A 14,820-nucleotide genomic window follows, 5' to 3' on the forward strand; every position below is an offset into this window, starting at 1 on the left:
ATGTCAGGCGGAAGGGACAGGTTGGCACAGGTGTGTACCTCGGCGGGATTTCCTTATTTCAAGACAGACAATTTAATCTCATACAGTTCACATGAAGAACTAGTATACCTGTTTATCCAGGACAGCATCAACTTATTTAAGGTATGCGTTTCTTTAATTTAGTGTTATGGTAAACACAAGAAACATCAAAGGAAGAGAAACCAAAAGTAGGAATTGTTGGCCCCAGGGTAATAAAAAATGTCAAGCATATTGATGAATATTTCTTTTATTGTTATGGCTTTTACAAATGTTTGACATTCAGGTAAACAAAGTTATTCGTCGACGTGTAAAAATGAAATAAATAAAGATATGTTGACTTGGTCCTGAATACTAACGTTCACAGTTACCTCCCTTATATTGTGACTGTGAGGGGGGCGTGTCTAGAACCAGTAAATCAAGGTTTGGTTGGTGTTGACGGAGGTGGATAAATACAGGACCCTATTGGTAGTTGTTTTAGAGTTAACTTTCATTGTATAAAGACAAATGCGCCATTGAATCAATGACGACAGTTTACTGCCTCATCTACATGAGAGAAGTTGACATCAAATCTCATCTCACATGATCACAATACATTCATATATTCAGTTTCGGTTCATCTATGCTAGGGTAAATCCTCTTTTGTGTGGAAACAATGATCGAGCTTGTTCTCATGACAGAATTCATGAAAACTATAATCTAGGAACATATTTTATTGAAACAATAGTATAAACAAATACATAGACACACGCTTCTGAAACACCTATTTTGACATGAAGTCGCGATATGTAGAATCTGTTATTCCTGTAGCACTATGGATGGTCGATGTGGTTATTTTTGTGACAAGAAATTATATGTAAACGACTCATTCGACATGGATTTACAGAGGCGTTACAGTAAACTTAGTGGTGCACACAAGTTAATGATGGAGTGAGTTTGGTGTTATGCCGCGTTATGCAGTATTTCAGTTATATCATCGCGTGTCAGCTTGATATGGAAGGTTAGCCCGAAGTCGCACTTAAGAAAAGTTATTGTCTCAAACTAAACACATGTAACACCATTACAAAGACGAAACAACTTCAGCTGAAATTATTTCTTGTAAAAGTCAAAAGTTATTTATGTTTTACAGATGGCGACGTCACGAGCTGAGAAAGTTACAGAATTCCTCACCTGTGTGATCTGCCAGGAACCGTACACAGACCCCTGTACACTGAGGTGTGATCACACATTCTGCAGGAAATGTGTCACAGGATACATCCAAACCAGACCAGACGCTGTACAGTCCAAGACGATCCCTTGTGCCTCCTGTCGACAAGATACAAAGGTCCCCCCACCCCAGCAGGCCAGTGGAGGAGTGGGCGGGGCAGATCAAACCCAGCATCATTATACAGGGGCTGATTGACACACAAGCTGACGTTGTCAAAACAGGTAATGGTTTATTACATTATGAATTACACATTCATTTCACAAACGGAAATCTACTAATAAGAATCATGTTTGTAATGAAGGCATGTTAAAGGGTACTCATTATTTGTTTAAACATGCAGTATAATCACAGTATTGCTGTTAACAGTATGTTAAATGGTACCAATTGACTCCACTAAACGACTCCATTTCTTACAAACATGACTTAACTGTAACCACGGCAAAGAAATATTTACAATATATGTTGACGTCAGGACAATGTTCCAGCGATATCACTGCAGGGGACTGCTGATTATTATCGGTTTACATGATGCTAATATAATCAGATCATCCATAAAACACTTGAAAATATTATTATATGAAAACATCTACATATGGCAGTTTCAGGTTGATAATAGTGAGTGAGTGAGTGAGTATGTATTTTTGCCGCCTTCAGCAATGTTCAAGCGATATCACTGTGGTTTCACACATTATACACATGTGAGGAATCAAACCTGGCTAACACTTAAACCACCTAGGCTTCCCCACTGCCCCTGATAATAGTGATCAGAACTGTACACTTATAAGTGCAATTGTACCTGTTGAAACTACATGTACATAAATGGGTGAATGAGTTCAGTTTCACGCCACTGCCAATCATGCCAATGCAGGGCTTCCACATCAAACCCATGGGCGTGACGAGCCAACACTTTATCTCCAAGCCTACACCCGCCGCTCTATTCGTGCATTGAAAATAGGTGAGAGGGGGTGATTTTACCTGGATTTTCAATCTTCTAATTTATATTAATATTGTCCTGATATGTCAAATAACTACAGACATGTCCACTAACAGGTTCCGCTTCATGTTGCTCAGTGTGTGAGAAGTTAGGGGAGACAACTCCGGGAGCCTCATGGTGTTCTGAGTGTCAAGTGTCCCTCTGCGAGAGATGTGTCAAGATACATTGTGCAAGTCCAGCATCACATGACCATGAGATCTGTGACCTTTCAGGAGAGATCAAGGTGAAGAGGAGGCACAAGGTCGTGTGCAGGGAACACAAGGATGAGGTTATAAAGCTTGTATGTAAAGACTGCCACAAAGCTGTGTGTCAAACATGTTGTGTTGTTTACCATAGGAAATGTGAGTCTGTCCTTACCATTCAGTCAATGTTGCCAAACCTGAAGTACCATTTAAGAAGGCATGCTAAACAGTTATCGCAGAAAATACATAGAAAAGAAACAATTGTTAAGAAAACAGACGAGAAAATTAGCGGAATTGAAAAAAACAAAATAGCAGTAGAAAATCACATTAAATCTGCTGTTGAGAGAGCCATAGCCAACATCAAGCAGAAAGGAAAACGGTTGATGAATGAATTCAAGGATATTACCGACAAACAAACTAAGGAACTTAAAGCAGATGTTAAACTTGAAGAGATTGAGATGCAGATGTACAAACAACATTGTGAGTTCATTGACCAGGCCTTGGTATCGGACTGTGAGATGGACCTGTATGACGCGTATCAGGCCTGGGAGTCGGGGGCTGTAGAGTTGGGGGATGTCAGGGACACAGACACAGCAGACACACGGAGAATAGATGACATCAGGTTTACACCTGACACTGACAACGTCCAGCACATCCTAGATGACCTACAGCTGGGGAAGATTGACGTCACATACCAGGATGAGGGACCATGTCTGACGTCTCCAGTGCTGGTTGACGTGATAGATGGGAGAATGGCGGGTGGTGAGGTGGAGCCTTATCTACGTGACATCACAGTCCTGGTTGTAGATGGTATACAGACAGTTGTTGTCACTGACTTGAATAACAAGTGTGTGAAATCCTTCTACACTAGAAACAATTTGACATGCCAAAGGAAACTTCCCCTGGACGACTCTCCATGGGGAGTAACACAGTTGAAGGAGAACCAGGTGATGGTTGTTGTCCCTGACTCCAGTCAGATTGTAACAATAGAAGTGAGCCCTGACCTGGTGCTGATGTCAACCATCACAACACGCAAGTGGTACGTCAGTCTCGCTGTTCTGAGTCCTTCATCTCTAGCAGCAGGTAATTTGGACTGTGTTGATATCCTGGACATGGCGGGACACGTGCTGAGGTCAATCACTACACACAACAATGAGACACTGTTTACACACCCCTTCTACATGTGTGTCAACAACAAGGGCAACATACTCGTGTCTGACTCTGTGAAGAAGTCTGTGACATGTGTGACGTCAGAGGGGGATGTTGTGTGGAGATACGCCCCTACCGGAGACAGAGAACTCGACCCTTATGGTATTACAACTACTCCAAGAGGAGACATCCTGGTTGCAGGCACCAGTAAGGTTACAAGGCTGACAGAGACAGGGGATTATGTCACAGATCATCAGGACATTGGCTTCGATCCACTGGGATTGTATTTCGATAGACATGACACGCTGTATGTGTGTGAACAAATTCAGATACACGAAATCATCTGGAGGTCAGATACACGAAGTAAACTTCATGTAGTCACATCAACCACTGCATGATTTCAATCATCACTATCACTGGTGTTAAATTCACCATAACAACTCAAAATGGACTCTTCCGATTGGGGTGTGAATGATCATACAAAGATGTATCCACAGACATTATTTCCACATCCTTACACATCACATTATGTCTTTAGCAACCTGGTTCTCTTTATTAAATCGCCTCCGTGTTCTCGTACGGTGTCGGCCGGGAATGCGAAAAGCCCGTGGTTTGATCCCAATCTGCTTAAGAGATACCAATACTTCACTCTATTCTCAGTAGATATGATATGGTTTACTTGTTATTGAAGTGCTCACATGACTACTTGGACCTGTGGATGGTCACTTGATATATTGTTTAATGACACTAATGAGTTCGAAACTTTTGAGATCATCAGCGGGTTCCCGCGTAGGGTTGGGTACCCGGGCTGTAGATTTGGACTCGTCTCAGCTCCAATCAGAAGCATGTGAGGTACATGGTCCATTGCACCGTAGTCATAGAATGTTTTTACTTTACTAGATAGTAGATAGGGTGTTCCATGTAGGATGTTTGTGATGTCATGAAGTTTGTTTTGTGGAACGTTATAGTGAGCCACTTAATAACAAAGAGCTCCTGCATCATACTTGTAGGGAGGAACACTTCTGTAATTGTGTTCATATCTATAATGGTTATGATAGTGTTGTAGGCATAGTTTATTTCATTCTTCAATTGTCAAAAAATAAACTGTAAGTGATTCCATGATATTGTTCGGCTAAAAATGAAATTATTTTTGTGCGTCAGCTCCATAATCAGAGACCTGAATAGATTTAGTTTACTCTGAATAAACTGAACAAACATTAGGCCACGCACACCCTCGGATTTGTTTCATGACTGGCTGATAATAGAGTTGGCAGATCTTGTGTTGCGCTATTGCGCTGTACAGTGTCATATTTTGAATCGTCTACTCTTTGTTTGTGTTTATGACTTAATAGACAGCCTTTAAAGTTGTTATTGTTGTCTTGTAAAATGTATTTTTGTGCTTAGATGGGTATGCACACTTTGCGTTTTGTACGCAGATTAACGCATGGAATGCACACAAGTTGTTTTAGATTTATAATTTAAACACAATAAATATTGTTAAGTTAATTCTTAAATAAATAAATTGCATTCCGTTGCATCAGATGGTTAACCTTAAATAACATTAGCCCACGCCTACCAGCGAACTACTTGCGTGACGTCGTAGGAATTCGCGGTGGCTCGCCCGTGACATGCACATCCCCCAGTTTAAAAAAAATCATTGAAATCATTGAACGAAAACTTCAAATGACTTCTTTTACTTTTTTGTACCGCACACATAATCATTGGATCGTTTTTATAGCATATACACTCAGCAAGAGCAGAATGTATTTTTCACAAATAAAAAACATGACCCTACCATACCATTGTCTGTCATGTACTTACACCTCCATAAACGCAAACAATATTGAAGTAAATTCTTAATCCATAACTGGATTCCACAGGAGGTACCGCTACATTAATGTTGCGTCACAATGTTTTGCAGGCAAGTGTGACATCATCGGTTACCATGACGTCACGATCAACTGACATACCTTTTCCCTCTGCCAATGAAGCCGGTCAGCTGTACTTTTTACACAGGAGACCCTTGAAATTACTCTTTACAGCTGAAGAATCTTACCTCGTACACTTCTGTTGTTAGCCATTAGGGCTGGGTTGGGTGGGTCCTTGGTTGGATCTGGGCACCTACAAGATTACCCGGACCCGCGGTTAGTCACGTGATATATTGTTCAATAACAATAAAACTCCATGGCTACATCACAAATCACTAATGTTTCCTATTTCTTTCTGACGATCCACGTATTCCTCTGACTTTTATATATCTGAGTAAAGGTAAAGCTTCAGTCAACCTCAGTGTATGCATGATCAGTTCGTACATACATGTATCTCAAGGGGTTTTGCGAGGCTCCGGTAAAACATTTCTATTCTGGTCGGATCGGGTCTGGATGTAGGGTACCTGGGGAGGGTCAGGTAATAGGGGGTCGGGTACCTGGGGAGGGTCAGGTAATAGGGAGTCGGGTACCTGGGTTGTAAATTTGGACTCATCTCAGCCCTAGTAGCCATCTACTTGTCTGTTCAGGTTCGAATTGTGTTTTGATCCTGCTTAATGTATGAGATTAGTATGATGAGCATATCATGACACTAAAACCAAAGCGTTAGGCTGGAAAAAAAACATCTTAATTGTTGAAAATATTCAAGAATATTCTAACCAAGAACACGGTCAAGGAATCTGGAACAATTACATGACGTCTAACAACACAATTAGATTTGTGCATGCAGTGATACTAACTTTTGTTCACGGTATTTTTTACTTGTTCTTACGTAACTCTCCCTATAGCACAGAATGGAACGTATCACAATACCGCACGTCTGGGATAGGTTAAGTCACTGTGCCGTCACAAACAATAACAACAAAACAACTAAACAGGTGTTTGCATTACTTGCTAAAATGCAAGCAAACCCACGCCAACCTTATCTTAAATGTCCTGAACCCTTATTCCACCAGCAACAATATATCCAGAACCATTTTGACTCCACAAATTAGGTGACAGCTGACCTCACCAATATCTGTGTTCATCGTTTAGCCTTAACGTTGTCTTGTGCAGGACAACTTTAAAGGACAACAACACTCCAATGTTGAAAGTATTGACAGATTCAGAGTTTCCATATAATGGACTATAATCTTGACTTGTTTGACTTACTTATTGGAATCTGCTGAATAAGTGAGTTAAAATTTAACGTCGAATCAGAAATTTGGAGTGTGGATGGCCTTTTAAAATCAGATAGTCAAATGCCTCTAGCTTCATTTATAACAAGGTTATGATCACTTCCATGGTCTATAACATATGTTATAAGAGTGTGTTTGAGAAAGCAAATTGTGACAGTGTATTAACCCTGCACAAGAGACTCACTGTATATGTTGACGAAAACCAACTCATGATAATCAAGACGGGTTAAGGAATTGACAACTTGTAAAAATAAGAGCCAAAATAGTTCGAATGACTAATTTACGTGTTTACTATGTCTACAAACAAATTTGAAACCTCACATCATGGTCAACCTTCGACGGGCTTCGTCTATCAGGAAACAGGGCTTGCTGATGTTTCAGGATATAAACACATACAATGCATTTTCCCATGCTAAAGTAAACAGTGAAAATATCTATTGGAACTCCTCAGTCAATTTGCCAATTATGGTTGTTTCAGTCACCATTCCCGTATTGTTATTTCTCTTTCGTGGCGTGATTCCTGAACGCAGACACTTCATGATACGCCGATTGCGGATGATTAGCATTGCAGGCACATCTCAGAGATGTCCATACTGGTATTAAAATATAGCGAATGTAGTTCGCTGTGCAGGTGAACTTGGCAGCGTTGTGGACAAGGTCAAGGTTATTCAGTTAGAGATATAGCCCGTATGACAGGTATTTCTCTGTTTGCTTTGATATCTTTAAATATTATATTAAACATTACTGAAATAAGATCAATTGAATTTTAATACGATTGTAATTCGACGAAGTCCAGTAACATATCAGCTAAAGGTATCTCTCTATAAGACGCGAAGTAACACAGTGAAAGTGAACAGCATATATCCTTGCCTACCCCAGAAACGTACCCGACGCATTTCCGTTTTTAAATCTACGAAAGGACGTTTAACTTTACTGCAACATTTTATACAATTTGTCCAAGTCCAAGTATCTCCCTCACTTACCCAACGTACCAGGTTAACCCTACCATAAGACTCAGTTGAAAGATATACATCGTGCAAGGGGGAGCATAAACACGGTGGGTTTACGATGGAAATTCGGCTTAGAAAGTTCACTACTTCCACCAAAAATGTTTCAGAGACACTCCACGTTTCTTGAAAACGAGACTACACTGCCTGTCTGCTTTCTGTTTCTTTTCCTTCTTATCTCATAGATAACATTAGTACTCTGAGTTACCCAACTAGATCACATGGTTGGGCATATACTGATCTTGTGACTGGAAAGATATCATATCAACACAGGACAGGGGACAACTGAAAGGTAGGTTTGGTGTTGGCACTGGACATAACATGGAATAATTCCGTAATATATAAATCATTACTTTACACATTATTAATAAACATTTGTTCATACTCAAGGCTGGTCGATGTTTTGCTAGTACCGACAAAGTATATAGTTTGGGGGGTAAATGATTTAGGAAGACATAAGACATTAAATACATATTTTATTATTTATAGCCAACAGGAGATCAAGAAGTGTAAGTCATTTTCTAACCGGTCGACCCGCAGCCCTCAGTGGAGACATATAGACCAACTGTTTCTATACTGTGAAGGGATGAGGCGATACGGTAACTGCCTCTAGATAGTTGTAGAGAGTGAACTCTGGTCCTACTGTGTGCACAGAACTGCGGCTGTACTTTCGCTGTTGATAGGCTCTTGACATTACAATGCGCATAGGAGAACTGGCAAGGTAATTGCAAGTGTCTTTGGAAAACGTTTGTTATCGAAGCTCTTGCCGTTGGAAACAACCATTTCACGACCAGACTCTGACACTCGTATCTTCCTTTGTTGTATTTAATACATGAACAGGTTTTATCAATATTGCATAAAGCTGTAAGAATGGTGCATTATACTTGTTTCACACCAGTGTATGTACTGCCTTCATACATGTCATGTCAGCATTGGACGCTGTAACATTTATGCACAATATGTTCACAGAAATGACCTCGCATTAACAATTCCTGTATAAGAAGTTGATTTGTATCAGTATATACTGACATGTACAGCTAACACATGCATATATGTGTTCCCCATGAAGATCCGGGTTAGATGCGATAATTTACAGATCGCCGTTATATAACTGGAATAGTCCTGAGTGTGGCGTTCAACAACAAACACAACAAAACACATGTAGAGAATAATACATGTGTGTGTTCCCGTATTATAAATATCATAATTTATAGAATAAAAGTTGAATTGTTTGACCCTGTAACGAGCATACAACACACCGTGTATTTTTCATATTTCATATTTACGATTCGGATTCACACGAGGGTAATCTTTTTACCCTGTCATGTCATTCTTCTAATAATCTCGATCAATGATGTTCAACCTGATCTCCCTCAACTTCAGAAACCGCGTATGAATAAAATGTTTGAGTGAAGAGTCCCATTTATCATATGGTGATTTACAGCCATGTTTGTCGACATGATTATCCACATATCGGGAAGAAACTTTTTTTTAAACCTAGATCGAATATTCGTCTATAGGTTACAGATGAGGCAGATATTGAATCGATGTATGGAGATTAAAAGTTGTACCTGCTCGCTGACCATTTGCACGTTAATGGGATCATGATACCAAATATATCGGTTTGGTTTATTGCATCGATAACACTAAGTATCCATCTTGTGATAGTGATAAATGCGTGTCTTTGTGACAGGCGGAGCATGCAGGGCGTGGCTGGAAGCCACATGCACAATACTGTTATAGGCCACGGCGTCACTCTCTCTCTCCAGATATAAACTGGTGACACAGGACAGCTGGAAGCCACATGCACAATACTGTTATAGGCCACGGCGTCACTCTCTCTCTCTCCAGATATAAACTGGTGACACAGGACACAGCTCGCAGCCACATGCACAATACTGTTATAGGCCACAGCGTCACTATCTCTCCAGATATAAGCTGATCAAAGTGATCTTAACGTTACACCATAATATGTAATATGTCACTTGGCATTTGCAAACAGTGAATGAACAGACATTGTAATACACACCGAATATTAGGAAAAAGACTCTTTGTTGATGTCAGTGTGTCTGCACTATAAATTGGCCTCAGTCCGGACTCTCACTCTCTCACACACACACACACACACACACACACACACACACACACACGAACGCACGCACGCACGCACGCACGCACGCACGCACGCACGCACGCACGCACGCACGCACGCACGCACGCACGCACGCACGCACGCACGCACGCACGCACGCACACACACACACACACAAACACACACACACACGCACACACACACACACACACCTGCCTCGTGCTTGTGAATTGTAATTTTTATCATTGAAACATTCTCTGTATTACCATTGATAGATCTTGACCTTTAATCGTAACCACACGCTTGCGAAAACATTTTTAATTGTAGACTGATGAGGTGTTATGAACATGTCACATCACTGCACTGACAATACTTTCTGAGTTTCAAGTTTACGAGTCACTCGGGAGTGAATGACGCTGGCATTAATAGTCTCTAACAAAGACTTTAACTTAAGTTGATTGCAGATGGTGACACCTGGATTAACGGGGTTTCACTCTCAGTCTCTTACTACATTCGGTATTAACCTGTCTCGTCCTTATTGTAAGTGTTGATTGTAATATTTATCATTGAAACATTCTTTGTATTATCAACCATTGACATAAAGTATTCATTGTTTTGAGGGCGTTCTCAAATTAATACATCCATATCATGATATTGTGTACACAAGCTTTCTTGGACGTCGTCTTCACATTGATAGATGTTGACCTTCAATCGTTACCACACGCTTGCGAAAACATTGCTATTTATGGACTGATGAGGTGTTATGAACATGTCTCATCACTGCACTAAATTTCAAGTTTACAAGTCATTCAGGAGTGAATGAAGCTGGCATTAATAGCTTCTAAGTAAGACTTTAACTTAAACTGATTGCAAGGCTGAAGTTGACTCAAGGGGCGAGGTAAGATAAAGGTTGCCTGTTGCAAACATCAAATATTATTTACAAGTTGACATTTTTCTTTCGTGCATATTTCCAACTTCCAAAATCTAACTATGATCAAGACAAAGTAGAACCCAATTCCCTCTTACAGAAAAGAACTCTAATTTGAATTGAAATATTTATTTGGAAACTGACAGTAACTTCAACGTACATCCTTCCAACATGGATATTACATATGTAAGAGAGAAAGCTTGTGTTCATAATTATAAATCTACAGGGCAATCCAAAAAGGAAAGTGATAAACAAATTGATATGTGATGAGCTGTTCGAAATCCAAAGACTTATTCGATATGAGGAAAATGCATACAGTGATATTTGTTGTTACATACGATTAAACGGTGCGCAAATAAGTCTAGGGTGATGGTTTTCGTCTGACTGATTTTTTTTCAAAAACAATACTTACAAAAATAAATAGTCTGATTGAACAAGTATTGTTAGATGGTGAGAGGTTGATTGTTCCAATGAGAAGCAAATGTGGAGGAACGGCGTGGTCAGATGTTGGTGGTATGGTGAGCATTTACGCTGGTCGATCTGGGGTATCAAGATGGTACATATTCTCTCACTAAACATGATGGAGCTGAGCCTTTCATACGTCGGTAGGCGATACTCAGGATCTTATGTTCGATCCTTACTGAGGCCGGTATCCAGTGGAGGCGAATCAAGACTGGTGAGATTTAGGAGTGTTTGTTGCTTCATGTGATAATTCGGGTTAAGTTGTACAGAACAGTCTTTAGTGACAGTACAAGGACACCAACTAACCTCAACATGCATCAACTCGATAATTCGAAAACGAAGAATGCAGATTTAACTGAATATTCCCAACGGAAACGCTGTCTATTACCTGATCTAATACTGACAACCCTTCTCCCAGAAAAAGAAAAACATGCGTTCACAATGTTCCTCCAAATATGATACGATATGTAAGGCATGTTATACTGGTGTGGATGGGCATTTGTTTGCCTTTGGTCGTCACATTCCTTCAAAACTTTAAAGCGATGTATCGGAGTAAGGAGAGAATTGTGACAATAAGGCTTCACTAACTACGTGTACAGTTTAATCCACTTCTTTCCAGCTTACACGCCATGATGAAACTGAAATTCAGCGTTGAAACAAACTCACTCACCCTACATTACCAGAGTGTTGGTACATGGCATAAGTTGAAAATGTAAATGGCTGTCTGATGGAAAGCGTTCCACATTGTTACTTGCCACTGGGTGCATTGACCTCCATCAGAACACAAACTAATTCAACTGAAACCAATGTATGTACTTTTGTGAATTTTAAGATTTTGAGTCGAAATAAGTATACACATGGATGTCGAAAAGGTACATATAGAATAACTAAATCAACAGACAAATCATAAATACATCATAATTCATAATTTGTCTGAGTCCTAACGCAAAACTTCACCTGGATGTATAAAAAAACGAAAGTAAACACCGCAATACAGACTTGGACAATAGGAAGTTACACCATTCTGAACAGGCGAGGCGAGAGAAGTTGAAGGTAAAGAGACCCAGAGATGTGATGACACTAAACTGTGGAAAACATTCATCACTTTGGGCTTTCCTCCTTATAGCACCCCGTGATTTACCAGAAATACTGCTCAAAGTAGAGGCAGAAACAGTAAAATGAACGGATACTGTATGGATAATGTACATATACTGTACGGATAATGAATGGATAATGTACGGGTAATGTACAGATAATGTACGGATTATGTGCGGATAATGCATGGATAATGTACAGATAATGTATGGATGATAAATGGATAATGTACGGATAATGCATGGATAATGTACGGATTATGTGCGGATAATGCACGGATAATGTACAGATAATGTATGGATGATAAATGGATAATGTATGGATAATGTACGGATTATGTGCGGATAATGCACGGATAATGTACAGATAAGGTATGGATGATAAATGGATAATGTACGGATAATGTATGGATAATGTACATATACTGTACGGATAATGAATGGATAATGTACGGATAATGTACAGATAATGTACGGATTATGTGCAGATAATGCACGGATAATATACATATGCTGTAATAATAATTCACGGAAAGTGCACGAATAATATACAGATAATGCACGGATACTGTACGGATGATGCACGGATATAGTACGGATAATGCACAGATAATAAACGGGTAATGCATGGGTAATGCACGGATAAGGCACTTATACTGTACGGATAATGCCACGAAACCCAATAACCCAACAGCACAGGTGAATCTTAATGATGAAAACCTTTACAGAATCATTTTAGAGACTCATTTTAGAGCACGGTATTCGCTCTACGATTCATCACGTACTACAAATGTCAGTATGCAAAAGAAATAAAATCATTTCCGTCTCCACGATACTGTTTCCACATCCCGCTGTACTTTTGGTCGGTCGTCAGGGAACTCTTTTACTGTCGCTTTTTGATGACTTTGGCTTCACACAATCCCAGTCCCTTCTCTGTATTATACTGAACACTTTTTTGTGAATACATCTGACTGTGTACAAACAAGGCCAAAACATGGACTGTGGGTTGAACTGTATTTTGATATGTATATTCTGTGATGGAATTTATTAGAAGACTGACAATGTCATGCACGTTATCATCACTCAATACCATTACGGTAGACATTCCATACAATGTTGCTTTACAAAGTCAATATGATGGGTTTCTATGAAGGGCAGCACTCTGGAATATTGTTGTCACGAGTTGATTTGATAACCCAGTAATCGGAACGCACAGAACTAAACTGTGAAATCGGTACATGGCTACTTCTTGTACTGACACATGTATGCATGTTCAGACACGACGGTGCATAACATCTTGTGATATAACATTCAGCTTTGATCGCTTTTGAGTGCCAACTTGTCAAGAGAGTGCACAGTTGCCTTGCTTGTAGGTCACGCGGAAGGGACAGGTTGGCGCAGATGTGTGTAAAACTGACAAAATAAAGACATCTGATATGTTGTCGTCTGGGTCTCGAATACTAACGTTCAGTTACCTCCCTTGTATTGTGAAAGAGAGGGCGTTTCTATTTACTGTAAAGAAAGGCGTGGTGTTAACATAATGTATTCATTTATAGTGACTGTTGGAAGTATTTACAAATTTAACAGGAAAAACGTGCGCATTTCAAATAAGGTCATACCTGCGAGTTGAATTAATATTAATTAAACCTGACCTCAAATTGTCACAATAATTCATATATTCATTATTAGTTGATCTCTGCAAGGTAAATCCTTAACTGTGTGGAAACAACAAGCTTGTTCTGACAGTGAAGTCAGTAACTTAATGCGAGAATGAGTTCAAGAATAATGAGAGAAAGGTTTAGTCTAAAATATAAGTATAAACAAAGATATAGATCTAGACCCATGTTTCTAAAACGCCTTGTTTGACAAGTAAGCAACGCTTATCACAAGAGCGAATCAATGTGAACGGTTTGTTACAATGTGTGACGACCAGGCAGAATGTGTCTCATCGTACCCTGGCGACGTGATTCGATGCTCATAATGTCACCACGTTTCTCAAACGCCTTGTTTGTAAAGTAAGCAACGCTTATCACAAGAGCGACTATTTAAACCATAACGGTGCATTACAAGTGAGACCTGGCAGAATGTGTCTCATCGTACCCTGACGCCATGATTCGATGCTCATGATGCCAGCAGTTGGTTTGCCTGGTCGGATAATAATACAGATCACCAATATGTAGTTCACATGTGATGTTGTTTCGGCATAGAAACAGAGACAGAGACAAACTACGCGTTTGACATCGAATCACAGACGTTTCAACATATTATATGGTGCACTCAACACGTGCACGTGAATGAGTTTGGTATTATCCCTCTTTGAACAGTATTTCAGTAATACCATGTCAGCTTGATGCGGAAGGTAAGTCCGAAGTGGCTCTCAACAACATATTTTCAGTATGTGCCAACCAAAATTGCCCCATTACAGAGAGCGACGAACTAATTTCTTGAAAATTGGAAAAAGATTTATGTGACGTCTCATTTCTTGTTTTACAGATGGCGACATCCCAGATTGAGAAAGTGAGAAAAT

At 39.8% G+C, this 14,820-nt stretch overlaps 1 pseudogene; it reads left to right on the top strand.

The window, feature by feature from the left end:
* Positions 1–3,945, top strand: LOC139468680 (uncharacterized; annotated as a pseudogene).
* Positions 3,946–14,820: the final 10,875 nt, after the last annotated feature.

Source organism: Haliotis cracherodii, unplaced genomic scaffold (assembly GCF_022045235.1).
Source record: "Haliotis cracherodii isolate W230 unplaced genomic scaffold, xgHalCrac1.p SCAF_2, whole genome shotgun sequence".
Classification (NCBI taxonomy): Eukaryota; Metazoa; Mollusca; class Gastropoda; order Lepetellida; family Haliotidae; genus Haliotis; species Haliotis cracherodii.